This window comes from Lutra lutra, chromosome 2 (genome assembly GCF_902655055.1).
Source record: "Lutra lutra chromosome 2, mLutLut1.2, whole genome shotgun sequence".
In the NCBI taxonomy this organism is placed as follows: domain Eukaryota; kingdom Metazoa; phylum Chordata; class Mammalia; order Carnivora; family Mustelidae; genus Lutra; species Lutra lutra.
The window spans coordinates 86,100,173-86,112,793 of NC_062279.1; the positions used below are offsets into that span (position 1 = coordinate 86,100,173).

At 36.3% G+C, this 12,621-nt stretch overlaps 1 long non-coding RNA gene across 1 annotated transcript in view; it reads right to left on the reverse strand.

Moving 5' to 3' along the window:
• LOC125094250 (uncharacterized) overlaps window positions 1–12,332 on the reverse strand; it is a 36,155-nt gene extending 23,823 nt beyond the window's left edge. The window contains exons 1-2 of the long non-coding RNA XR_007125429.1: window positions 12,245–12,332; window positions 4,340–4,422 (exon numbers count right to left, since the gene is read on the reverse strand). This is a non-coding gene — a long non-coding RNA (uncharacterized LOC125094250). The remainder of the gene's footprint in view (window positions 1–4,339; window positions 4,423–12,244) is intronic.
• Between the last annotated feature and the right edge of the window lie 289 nt (window positions 12,333–12,621).

Sequence of the window (12,621 nt, forward strand, 5' to 3'; positions counted from 1 at the left end):
AAAAGAGATTAGTATTAGATGTTGGAAAAAGTTTCTACTCTAACACTCTTCCCAATGAAATTGTTATTAAATTGAAGCATATTCTGCCACCAAAATTTTTAACAGATCTTTCCCTTAAAATATTGACTGAAGGGAGTTGGGGGAAATTGGAAGGGGAGGTGAACCATGAGAGACTATGGACTCTGAAAAACAATCTGAAGGGTTTGAAGCGGCGGGGGGTGGGAGGTTGGGGGAACCAGGTGGTGGGTATTAGAGAGGGCATGGATTGCACGGAGCACTGGGTGTGGTACAAAAACAATGAATACTGTTATGCTGAAAATAAATTTTAAAAAATGATTAAAAAAATATTGACTGAAAAATGGCAAGTGATTTGCAGTGGCCAGACATAGGCTCTGTTGTCCCGTGGTGGCAGCCTCAGATATTGCCCTCCACAGGCCACCTAATGGAACCTCTGAGAATTCTGTGGCAGTATCAACTCTTGTTCATGCAAGCCACTTAATATATTTCATCAAATCTAAGACTTCATCAATTATAAGTCACACGAATATTTTATGTTCCATTAAGAAATAAAACATGCTGCCAATTAGACTAAGATCCACTATTGCCTGTAAGACATTTCTGATTTCAATCAGAGATGTTAAGATGTGAAAAGAAAATATGTCTTGGAATGATGAGGAAAGGTATTCATGATAGTCTTTGAGCTCTCTACTGTGAGGGCCTCTTACTAACCCACCAGAGTCCTACATTTTGGAAAATGATAATATGGCGACGTCTATTTAGAATAACTGGTGATGCTAAGTGTGCTTTTTTGTGTGTTAACTGTTAACATGGAAAAAATAACCTGTCAGTTATTTAAAGATACATTTTTAGTCTGAAATATTTTCCAGAAAAGTGCTCATTAAAGTTAGGTTTATGTGATAGGATGTTTTGACCAGTAGAACTTTTCTCCATCTGTTGTTGGTTTAGACCTGATATGCCCTCAGAGCCCTTAGACACTTGCTTATAACTCTGTCCCCATGGTTGTACAAGAAGCTATGTAGGCATGTTGCATCTCTGAATGATGCAAAATACTGTACTAAAAGTGTTGCATACACACCCACATGCATACACATGGAACGCTATCTATTGTCTAGCTGGGAAGCCTTACTTATGTGCCAGGCATTGTTTATGCATTTTATAGACATTTGATTTTAATCTCACAATATTCATAACAACCTGTGAGGTAGATACTACTAGTGTGTCTACTTTACAAATAAAACCGAGGATTAAGAGATAATTGCTTGTTCATGCTATGCAACTAGAAACTGGTGAAATCAAGATTGCAGCCTAATTTTGTCACAATACGAAGATAGTTTTCCTTTTTAAGCACTGGGATGCCTCTCCCAGACACATCACATTCTTTTTTTTTTACGTTCTTATTTCTTTTTAAGATTTTTATTTATTTATTGACAGACAAAAATCACAAGTAGGCAGAGCAGCAGGCAGAGAGAGAGGAGGAAGCAGGCTCCCTGCTGAGCAGAGAGGCCGATGTGGGGCTCGATCCCAGGACCCTGAGATCATGACCTGAGCTGAAGGCAGAGGCTTAATCCACTGAGCCACCCAGGAGCCCTTATGTTCTTATTTTTTATACCTATTTTACTGCATTGTGGTTTTTTTTTTTATCGCGTTTTACTCAGATTTGTTCCAGGTAAGCCTTCTGGAAGTGCACCTCCCCTCCTACACACAAACATACATCCTACACCAAATTATATAGAGATAAAGGAGAGGAAAGAGAGGAGAAGAAGAGATGAGCATTTTCATGCTACCAAATGTTTTTAACAATATACTAGAAATCGGGTTTTAGGTTTGATTTTTCTGCTCTTCTTTTTGTGTTGGTTAATTAAGTTCTTAAGATGCTTCAGTATATCATGAAACGAATGATTCTTTCTAATGTTTAGATAAGCAGGTGTTCTATCCCACTCTCTGTTCTTTTCCTCTTTTGAATTAAATAAATGGTTTTCTTTGGAAGGAAGCAGGATGCAAACTTAGACCTATTGCCATTGATCTTTTGGTGTTTTCCTAAGGTCTTTATTTTATAGAGTGTGCCATCAGAGATGCAGAAATCTACCTGACATCCAATGGGTAATATTGGATGTGAGGAAAAAGAATGCTACTAAGTGATATAGTTTGTGAAATATCAGGGTACAGAATTTGGATGATTCCAGGCCCAAAAAGTTAATGACAATATGCTCATCCTTTTAATGGAAACATTACTAGGAGGCTCCTGGCTACATCATCCATCATACTGCAGAAGACTTGCTGACTTATGCTTTGTGACGGACCAGTGAGAAAAATATACAAACTCATACACCAATGTTGCAAATCAATTCTGCCGCAAAGTGGAAATAACTCTTGTACCAATAAGCAGTAAGATCTACGGAGGAAAAAACCTTTTCTGTATTTCCAACTTGCAGATAGAAAGAGAAGCCATCAATCATGCTGGAGAGCTTCCATTTCAGGGCTGTTGTTCTTAAAGGCAAACCAGATGAAATCAGACAAGACCAGAATATGCAAAAGCCTTTGGATTTTTCCAGTCTTGGTGCAGGAAGGAAACAAGGAGAAGCAAGTCATTCTCTCTTTTTCTTCTACATGTGAAACCTGGAGTCCAGCAAAGCCATATACATAGGCTCTGTTTATTGTCAAAATGACTAATTAATCACTTCACAAATGGCTATTAATCATACATTAATGAGATAATCTCCTAGCTATGGCAAATAGCAGTTCTGTGGTGATCCTTTCTCCTTGGTACCCGGAGCAAGCCAAAAGCATGCAGAACTCAATTAATCTTGGAGCAGCATGGGGTGTTTGAAACTGCTCACAGTGTGAAAAGAAGCAAATAGCAAAGACATTTAAACTGTCCATATTTCACTCTGTAAATTCAGAAGCACTTAATCATCCCCTACACATTCTTTTGTTCCCTTTCTCCCTCTGTCATGTTATAACTGTGTTTTAAGCCTCCCCTATTTTTTTTCCCAAACTTGTACACTGAAGCACAGACCAAAAAGATCAGGGCTTCTAATAAATTGATTCTCAGTCCTCTTGGATAAACAGACAGTTAGAAACAATATGCATACAGATATGATATTCCAATAAAAGCAATGCCTATGCCTAGGTGCATAAATTAGCAATTGAATGCCATCACTTACTAAGCAACATCTACGTAAGACTTCCATTTCCATTTCCAGATTTCTGGCTGACCCAGGGCGGGGAAGCCATGAAATGTGACTCAGTTAAATTCTCCACAAACAAAGGCCTCCAATTTTTATGACTGAATGCTTTAGTTCATTCAACAGACATCTACTGAGTATTTACCCTGTTCAGGCACTAAGGGTACAAATATGAGCCAGTTTTATTTCTTCCCCTTGCAGGGCTTACAATACAGTAATAGAAATGAACTGCTGTTTGCCTAAGGGAGTAAAGGAAGCAGGAAGAGGCAGTGTGAGGCCTGACCACCAAAAGAGCATGATGTGTTAGGTGATGGTGAGTAATAAGGGAAGGCTGGATACTGGCTGTCTGGTGAGGAGGCTGAACGCATGTACAGATTGGTATTGGAAAGGAGGGGGCAGCCAGATTGTGATGGGTGTTGTCTACCATGCTAAATGCATTGGGCAGTGACTAAAAGGTTTTTTTTTTTTTTTAAAGATTTTATTTATTTATTTGACAGACAGAGATCACAAGCAGGCAGAGAGGCAGGCAGAGAGAGAGAGAAGGGGAAGCAGGCTCCCTGCTGCGCAGAGAGCCCGATGCGGGGCTCCATCCCAGGACCCTGGGATCATGACCTGAGCTGAAGGCAGAGGCTTTAACCCACTGAGCCACCCAGGCGCCCCGTGACTACAAGTTTTTGCTCAGGGAACTGACATGACATGTCAGGACTTTGAGCCCAAGGCCGCACCTGAAAAAAAACTTGTGTGTCCTGGGATGGGTCTGAGTAGATTTTGCACATGGGAGGGATATGAATAACTGCCCCCATGAGGGTTGATTGCAATAAATTTATTTCATTAGCAGCCCCAGTTGTTCACCCCTCCCTGGATCCACACCCTGTTCACCATGAAATTTTGCAGTGTCTCCCTCTGTGGGTAGGGCTCCTTCCTGCTGGGTATGGTCACATAATTTATTGGCATGTGGTCATTTTTGGCTCATTCTAAAAGTTTTAAATCCAATCACCTCCTTCCTTTTGCCCACTCAAGCTGAATTTGGATATCAGAGTGTGGTCAGCTACCCAAGCTTCAGTGGGATCTGGAGGAAAGAGGAATGTGCTCTAGGCTGTCAGTAATGGAGGATGCAGAGGGGAAATAGATACCTCAAGTCTGGTTCCAATTCTCCATCAGCAATGGCTGTCATTCATTCTGCTTTTTAATAGTCCAAGACAAATATATTTTGCTTCTGCAAAAAAAAAAAAATGATTTTCTTCTCAAGATCACTTAGTCTCAAGAATACTGAAGTTTACATGTTATTTCTTCCAAAATAAAAACCTTGGCCGTATTATACTAATTAATAATTTGTTTCTTTCCTGGGCCTGGTTTACATTTAAAAAATCTCTCATTTTAATGGAAAAATTTTCCTGTGAACCATATGGGACGAATGTAACCAATTAAACACAGTTTTTCTGATTCTTAAAAAATGTCCTACTTAGTTGTGGAGGCGTGTTGGGTGGGGAGTATCAGTGCATCTCTTAGCCCTTCCTTATTTTCCCCTCCCTCCATTTTTACTTTAAATGCGAAGTAAACACATAGAAAGGGCTTTTCCATATTATTTTTTTAAAAAAACTAACTTTAAAAGGTATAGTTTGTGTACAATAAAATGCACTGTTTTTAAATGGTCGTTTGATGAGTTTTGACAAATGACTCATCCATATAACCACCATCACAATCACTACATAGAATACTTAAACATCATCAGAAAAGTTCCCCTGTGCCCCATCCCATGCAATCTCAAGCCCCAAACCTGGCCCCAGGCACCCACTCATCTGCTACCAGTGCAGATTAGATTTATATTTTCTAGCATCTCATTAAATGGAAGCCTATAATACAAATACTTGCATCTGATATTCTTTTCATTCAACATGATTTTGAGATATTTTGTAAGTCCATTTTCTGTAATTGCTGATTAGTATTCATTTTTTATATATACAATAATTTGTTCATTCACCTGTCCATGGATATGTAGGCTGTTTGGAGCTATTGTGAATATAGCTCCTATGGTTATTTATATGCAGGTCTTTGTGTGAATATATGTTTTCATTTCACTTGAGTAAACACCAAAGAGTAGAATTGCTGGGTCATTTGGTAAGTGTATGTCTAACTTTATGAGAAACTGCCCCGTTGTTTAAAAAATGGCCATACAGCTTTACATTCTTATCAGCAGTGTGTGAGGATTTGTTTCTCCACATCCCTGCGAACATTCAGTATTGCCAATCTGTTTAATGTTAGCTATTCTTGAAGCTGTGTACTGGGATCTCATTGCATCTGAAATTCCCTAATGACTAATGAATGTATTTTTATGCACTTATTTGCAATTTGTATATCATCTTGGTGAAATGTCTGTTAAAATATTTTCCTATTTTAAAAAGGCAGGTTGTTTGTCTTATTGTTCTTATTTTAACAGGCCTTTGCATATTCTGGATATGAGAAAATTTCCCTTGTCAAATACATGTTTTGCTAATATTATTTCATGGTCTGTGGCTTGTTTCTAATCTATAGTGGTGTCTTTTAGAAAGAAAAGTTTATTTTTGATGAAATCCAGTTGATTAATTTTTTTGTAGTTTGTCTCTTGTATCTTAAATCTTTATCTAAACTCAAATCATACATATGTTTTCTTATTTTTTTCTAGAAATTTTATAGTTTCATACCTAACATTTAGGTTTATGATTCATTTTGAATGAGCTTTTGTATATGGTGTGAGGTGTGAGTCAAAAATCATACTTTTGTTATCTGACTATCCAAGTGTTTCAGCACCATTTGTTGGAAGGAATGTCTTTTTTGTTTTGTTTTGTTTTTAAGGAGTATCCTCTTTCTGATCTAATTACATTGATGTCTTTGTTAAAAATCCACCCATTGATCATATACATGTGTGGGTTCAATTCTGGACTCCCTATTCCATTTCATTAATTTTTTTTAAGATTTTATTTATTTATTTGACAGAGAGAGATCACAAGTAGACGGAGAGGCAGGCAGAGAGAGAGAGAGGGAAGCAGGCTCCCTGCTGAGCAGAGAGCCCGATGCGGAACTCGATCCCAGGACCCTGAGATCATGACCTGAGCCGAAGGCAGCGGCTTAACCCACTGAGCCACCCAGGCGCCCCTCATTAATTTTTTTAATCTGTTCTTACCCCAATGCTATTATTTTAGAGGGTGTCTTAAAATCAGTCCTCCAACGTTATTCTTCATTCTTAAAACTGGTTTAACTTTTCCAAGTAATTTGCATTTCCATATATGTATTAGCATTAACTTCTCAAGTTCAAACAAACAAACAAAAAGAACCACAGAAAATAAAAAACTGAGGTTTTAAATTGTATTCTATTGAATCTCCAGATCAATCTGAGAATTAGCATGCTAACAACATTTGGACTTATGTCCATTAACAAAATACATCTCCATTTACCTAAGACTTGTTAAATTTCCCTCAGTAATGCTTTATAGTTTTCAGTATTTCTGACACTATATATTTCTACATATTTCATGTTTTTGATGCTATTTAAATGTTTCTGTATTTTAATTTCTAACTGTTAAGATATAAAACAACTGCTTTAAAAGTTTTCTTTATGGGGAGTCAGGGTGACTCAGTCAGTTAAGCGTCTGACTCTTGGTTTTGGCTCAGATCACAATCTTAGAGTTGTGAGATGAGCCCTGTGCCTGGTTCCATGCTCAGTGCAGAGTCTGCTTGAGATTCCCCCCTGCCTTGCCCTCTGCTCCTCCCCTCCCTACTCATCCTCTTGTGCTCTCTTTCTAAAGATAAGTAAATAATTAAAATATTTTTAAAGGATTTTTTTAACAAACTTTATTTGTTAGAATAGTTTTAGACTTACAGAAAAATTGAACAGATAGTACAGAGAGATCCTATATATAACACCACCTCTCCCTCAACAGTTTCCTATTATTAGCATCTTATATGCATATGGTACATTTGTTATAGTTGGCGAACCAATACTGACACATTATTATTCATTGAAATCACTAATTTATTCAGAGTTCCTTAGTTTTTGCATAATATTCTCTTTTCGGTTCCAGGATCTATCCAGTATACCACATTGCCTTTACTTGTCATGTCTCAGGCTCCTCTTAGTTGTGACAGTTTCTTGGACTTCCCTTCTTTTTTTTTAATTTATTTTACTTTTTCAGTGTTCCAAGATTCATTGTTAAGGACTTTCCTTATTTTTGATGACTTTGACACTTTTGAGGAGTACTAGTTGAATATATTGTAAGATGCCTCCCTATTAGAATTTGTCTGATGGCTCTTATCAAGATTAGGCTGGGGTTATGGGTTTTAGAGAGGAAGACCACAATGGTAAGGTGCCATTTTCACATCACATCATCTTGTTAAAATCAGAAACAAATGGAGATCAGTCTTGAAAATTCCCTGAGCAGGCAAAACTAGTTTAGTCATACAAGCAAAACTTAATTTAGTTTATTTTGCAAGACTAACTTGATCTGAGTCATTTCTTATTTCTGCTTCTGAAAATCCTAAGCAAAAGTTGAACTGTTTCCCAGTGTTGATATGAGGTAACTACTCACCAATTCCTTATCATTTAAGAAAACTCTAATGTTAACCAATCCCTGTGAAGAATAAACAATCACTGCCTTCCCACTATATAAAGGTGCTTTATAACATGTTTTGGTTTGAGTGCTCCCAGTTTGCAAACTGTCTTCTTGGTGAGTGCACAATAAACTTACACTAATTACTAATTTGGTGTTTCATTGGTTTTTCTTTGGATATTTCTGAACTTTTGACAATATCAAAAGTACATATTGTGAATGTGATTCATGACTATTGATGTTAACTGATCACCTGGCTGAAATAATGTTTTTCAGTTTTTTGCACTGTAAAATTACTATTTTTTAAATACCTTTTTTTTATAATCTATCTACTATTTGGAAGGAAGTCACTATGCATAGCACATATTTAAGTGGTGGGGAGATATGGTGCCCCTACTTTATGGTAGAGTCTCTGCATAATTTATTTGGAATGCTTTTGAAGAGCAGATTTGTCTCTTCTTCCCACCTATTAATTTATTCACTCATTTATGTTACTAGAGACTCATGGGTATTTATTTTATGCTCTGAATTATAATGCAACATTATTTTATTCATTTTCTTGCTTAAATTGGTCCAGCTTTGACAACTGGAAGCTCTTTTAGTTGATTCCTATAGCTCTTTGCTTGCTTTTGCTTGTTTTTTTTACTTGTTTTTGAGGACCTTCTTACCTTCTGACCCTACAAGACACTCAAGGCTCATCTTGTATATTTGTTGTCCCAGTCCTAGAATCAGCCATTGGGCCAAGGAGCATAGATTCTTTTTTTTTTTTTTTTTTTTTAATAATATTAGAAACCGGACGCCTGGTTTAAAGCCTCTGCCTTCAGCTCAGGTCATGATCCCAGGATCCTGGGATCAAGACCCGCATTGGGCTCTCTGCTCAGCAGGGATCCTGCTTCCTCCTCTCTTTGCCTGTCTCTCTGCCTACTTGTGATCTCTGTCTGTCAAATAAATAAATAAAATCTTAAAAAAAAATAATATTAGAAACCAAAATCTGGGTTCCTAGTGTGCTTGTTGCTACTGGGGTGTTGTTTCTTTTTGATCCTCTCAGCAAATAGAGAAAAAATACATGTGCATATATTTCTCAATGCAACAATCTCAATAATAGTTTAAACATGAATCTTACTCATGTCTCCAACTCTAATTCATCAGCACACCCTTTCATTCTGGCCTCCCCCTTTGCTTATCTGTAAATTCTCATGCCAATAGTCAAAAACCTAGAGTACACCAGGTTTTATCCATTTTGTTCAAATCCAGTGTATATATACAGCAGTATCAGGATTGTTAACCCATACCTCTGTGGGAAACAACTTTATTAAGTAAGTTACATTTATGTGAAGTTTGATTTACCTGTAGTTTCACAGATTCTATTAATTTCCAAAGTTAAAGTCAGCACCTTGTCACCCGACTTGTTTCATACATTAGATTCTCTTGTCGCAATCTTTATTCTTTCTTGGGATCCTCTTACAACTTAAATGACTTTTAAAAATTTATAAACATTAAAGTTCACTTTTTGTGCTGTAGCATACTATAGGTTTTGACAGATACATAGTGTCATGTGTCACCATTATAGTACCATACAGAATAGTTTCACAACCATAAAAATAACATGTACTTCACATATTCATATTTTCCCTCCTCTTGGCAACCACTGATACTGTTACTATCTCTAAAATTTTGGCTTTTCCAGAAGGTCATGTAATGGGAATCAAACAATATGTGGCCTTTTCCAACTGGCTGCTTTCAATTAGCAATATGCATTTAAGGCTCCTCAATGACTTTTTGTGGCTTGATAGTTCATTTCTTCTTATCACTGAATAATATTCCATTGTATCAATGTGCCACAGTTTGTTTACCCACTTACTATTGAAGGACATTTTGGTGGCAATCATGAATAAAGCTGCTGTAAACATTGATGTGCCGGCTTTTCGTAGACATACGTTTTCAACTCATTTGGGTAAATACTTAGGAACATGATTGCTGGATTCTATGATAATATTATATTTAGCTTTGTAAGAAAATGTCAAAAAGTCTTCTAAAGTGGCTGTACTATTCTGCATTTCCATCAACAATGAAACAAAATTCCTGTTGCTTCACAGCCTGTCAACATTTGATATTGTCAGTTTTTTGGATTTTGGCTATCTTAGTAAGTATGTAATGGAATCTCATTATTTCAATTTTCAATCCTCTCATGATATATGATATTAAACATTTTTCTTTTTAAATTTAAATTCAATTAATTAACATATAATGTATTATTTGTTTCAGGGGTACAGGTCTATGATTCTTCAGTCTTATATAATACCTATAATACCCAGTGCTCATCACATCACATGCCCACCCCCAGCAATGTCTATCACCAAGTTACCCATCCTTTTGTGCCCCTCCTCTCCAGCAGCCTTCAGTTTGTTTCCTAATATTAACAGTCTCTTTCAGGCTCTCTGCTCAGCAGGGAGCCTGCTTCCCCCTCTCCCTCTGCCTGCCTCTCTGCCTACTTGTGATCTCTTTCTCTGTGTCAAATAAATAAATAAAATCTTGTTTTTTTTAAAGAGTCTTTTATGGTTTGTCTCCCTCTGGTTTCACTCTTGTTTTATTTTTTTCCTCTGTTCTCATATGATCCTCTGCCTTGTTTCTTAAATTCCACATATCACATAATTGTCTCTCTTATTGACTTATTTTGCTTAGCATAATACCCTCTAGTTCCATCCAAGTTGTTGCAAGTGGAAGATTTCTCTTTTATGATGGCTGCATTTATATATATATATATATATATATACATATATGTATATATATATATATATGGTCACAAGTTCTTTATTCATTCATCTGTCAATGGACATCTGGTTGAGCACCTTTTCATATGCTTATTTTCTATCCATATATCTTCTTTGGATATGTGTCATTCAGATTTTTTACTCATTTTTTAATTGGGTTATTTCCTTGCTGCTTAGTTTTAAGAATTGTTTATGTATTTTGAAAACACTGAATGTGTGATTTGCTAATATTTTCTCCCGGTGTGTACTTAGTTTTTTGATTCTCTTAATAGTGGTTTTTTCAGGGCAGAAATTTTTCATTTTAATATTAAGTCCAGCTTTTTCTTTCATGGATTGTTTCTCTGATACTGTCTCTTGAAAGTTGTTCACCAAACCCAAGATCACCTAAATTTTTCCTATGATTTCTTTCAGAAGTTTTGTAGTTTTGTGCTTTGCTTTTAGGTCTCTGATCCATTTTGAATTAATTTTTATGAAAAGTGTAAGGTTTGTATCTAGATTCATTATTTTTCATGTAGACATTCACTTGTTTCATTACCATTTGTTGAAAAACCTTTTTTTAACTGAAATGACTTTTCTCCTTTGTTAAAGATCAGTTGACTCTACTTGTGTGGGTGTCTTTCTGGGATTTTTATTCTGTCCTGTTAATCTATTTGTCTCCTGCCCTCCTAGTACCATGCTGTCCTGATTACTATAGCTTTACAGTAGGTCTGGAAGTTAGGTAATGTTAGTCCCACAACTTTGGTCTTCCTCTTTAGTATTATATTGACAATTCTGGGTGCTTTGGATTTCCATATATACAGTTTGAATCAGTTTGTCAGTATCCACAAAATAACTTACTGGAATTTTTATTGAAATTTCAGTGATTATAGGTCAATGAGGGAATTGATGACATCTTGACAATATTGGGTCTTCCAATCCAAGAACATAGAATAGATATCCATTTATTAAAAGCTTCTTTGATTTATCTTATTGTAATTTTCTACATATAGATTCTTTACACATTTTAAAAGAATTATCCATAAGTACTTCATATTTTGTTGGGTTTATACGTACTTTAAATTAAACTAGAGCCTTGGACAAAGCACTTGACTATTAATCGTATGCTTGTCAATGAAACAAGAGAAGCAAGGCTTGTGTCAAGGAGAGGTGACCTAAGAAGTACAGGAGACTATCCTCCATACCTAAAACTGATAGCATGATATGGAGTAAGAGTTGAAGAGTTGGAAGCAAAGAAGGCTGCTTTATGGAAGTGGACCCAATTGTGTCATTTATGTCCAAAATTAACTTACATCTAGCCTCATCAGTCAACTAGCATCATATCATACAAGTAGTAAGGACCTACATGTCTGAAATATACTTAGGATTTATTAATCTGTTGGGGTGATCATTTACAGATGGAGTAATTACTCCCCATTCTCTATAAATCATGTAGTCTCTTTATTCCATTCGAACACATTTTGTCAAATATAACCTTTTAAACATTAAGCTTCTGAGCTGCTTAGGAATCATCAAACATGTGCACACTCTCCTTTCCTTCTTAAGAGCTTCTGTTAGCTTCCTACTTCAGGGAAAACTTTCTGGGTCCTTTGGAAAGTAGAAAATTTTCTTTGACCCTATTCCCTCCATAATTTTATATTCAGCCACCCCCTTTGCAATAAACATATTTCTATCTCCACATACATACATATTTATTTGAAGTTTACTTCACTGCTTGGGTCTTTGGCTGCTACTATTTTTTTAATCACATATTGTCACATCTTAAGGGCAGATCTAATAGAAAAATACAGTGAAACAGGCATTGAATAAATTCTTTGATGCAATAATGACTGTGTCTAGAGGGGCTAGGCCAACAGGCTTAATGCCAACAAAATGATGCCAATGTCAACATAACAACATCAGCTCCAACACAATGCTATTGATACCAGCATTTTAGTATTTGAGTAATATCGTTGGCACTAGTGGAGAATGGACCTAATATAGGCTATTAGGTCCCTTTTTGGCTAAGAGTCACTCATTGCATGCCTTCTGAGGGTCAGAACATGTGGCACAATTCATAAGTGG